Source organism: Apodemus sylvaticus, chromosome 19 (assembly GCF_947179515.1).
Source record: "Apodemus sylvaticus chromosome 19, mApoSyl1.1, whole genome shotgun sequence".
NCBI classification, from domain to species: domain Eukaryota; kingdom Metazoa; phylum Chordata; class Mammalia; order Rodentia; family Muridae; genus Apodemus; species Apodemus sylvaticus.
This window is the reverse complement of record NC_067490.1, coordinates 58193341-58194970: the sequence shown is the minus strand read 5'-3', so window position 1 is coordinate 58194970 and position 1630 is coordinate 58193341. Positions and strand designations below refer to the sequence as shown.

The following is a 1630-nucleotide window of genomic DNA, read 5'->3' as shown; positions in this document are numbered from 1 at the left end:
TTTTCTTTTTTATTTCTCTACCACTTACTTGTCCCCTTTAGTGGTACCTGGGGTCTCTGGGTGTCTGTGGTCATCTCAGGAGTGATCTCAGGATTGCTATACCCTGCTTGTGCCCCATGGCTCCTGGAATGGGTCATCTGGGACATGATCTGTCCCTGCTCAGACTGCTGGTCATTACAGGCTAGCTCCCTAACCAAGACCCATGGCACTTGTCTGATGATTTTCTCAGCTCTCTTTTTGTTTTAGGAATGTTAGGCTACTAATTATTCAGATGTTTGTAGGTCTTTCCTCTTTGCCCCCTTCTGATGCACATGTTATAGAGCAGCCACACCTGCAATGATTCTAGGGTCAGATCTTTTAACTTTCCTTGGATCAGCTTCACCCAACAGCTGACAGAAACAAATGTAGCAATCCACAATCAACATTAGCTGGAGATTGGGAAATCTTTTGGAAGAGAGAGGGGGAGGAATTGAGGCCTGGATGAGATTAGGAACTCCACAGGAAGACCAATAGAGTCAACTAACCTTGACATTTAGCAGTTCCCAGAGACTGAACCACAAACCAGGGAGTGAACATGGACTGGACCTAAGCCCCATGACATATGTAACAAATGTGTAGCTTTGTCTTTATGGGAGTTCCCCAAGAATGAGTGTTACTTTCCCTGAATCTGTTGCCTGTCTGTGGACTCTGTTCCCTAAATAGGACTCACCTCAGTGACAGAGGTTCCACTAAGTCTTGTAGTTACTGAAGTGCCAGGAGGAAGAGGGCATTATGATACCCAGAGGGTAGGAAGTAGGGGAGAACTTTATTAGGGGGTACTAGGAGAAGAGGGAGCATTGATATTGGGATGTAAATTGAGTTAATAACTAAACAAACACATTTAAAAAAGACAGAGATAATCCATCTAAAGACAAGTTTTGGGATGGTCTCCACTCCAGTTGTTCAGGACCCACATGAAGACAAAGTTTCACATCTGCTACATAGGTGCTGCGAGGCCCAGGTCCAACCTATTTATGTTCTTTGATTGGTGGTTCAATCTCTGAGAGCCCCAGTAGTCAAAGTTAGTTCTCTGTGGTCCTCCTGTGGAACTTCTATCCCCTTAGAGGCCACAATCCTTTTCTTTTTGTTCTTCCATAAGAGTCCTAAGCTCCGTCCATGGTTTGGCTGTGAGTGTCTGCATCTGACTGACTTAGCTGCTGAGTAGAGCCTCTCATAGGGAAGCTATGCTACATTCCTGTCTGCAAGCTTAACAGTGTCATTAATAGTGTCAGGGATTGGTGCTTGTCCATGGGATGGGTTTCAAGGTGGGCTGGTTACAGGTTGGCCATTCCTTAAGTCTCTGCTCCATCCCCTGTTCCTGAATTTCTTGTTAGCAGGATAAATTTTGGGTCAAGTGGTGTCCCTATCATTCCATTAGGGTCCCTGCCGGGCTACAGGTGGTGGCCTCTTCAGGTTCTATATAATCAATGCTGTGAATCACAGCTAAGGAAATTCCCATTTATTCTTGGGCATCTTCCTTATCCCAGGGCTCTGTCTCTTCCTGGATATGTTCCCTACCTCCCCACCCCTCTCTATCTAGGCTGCCTTGTCTGGCCTCAGTAGCAGAGGATGTGATTAGCATCACAGAGAC

General features: G+C 45.8%; 1 pseudogene; it reads right to left on the bottom strand.

The window, feature by feature from the left end:
- Nucleotides 1-247: 247 nt before the first annotated feature.
- Nucleotides 248-353, bottom strand: LOC127670289 (uncharacterized; annotated as a pseudogene).
- Nucleotides 354-1630: the final 1277 nt, after the last annotated feature.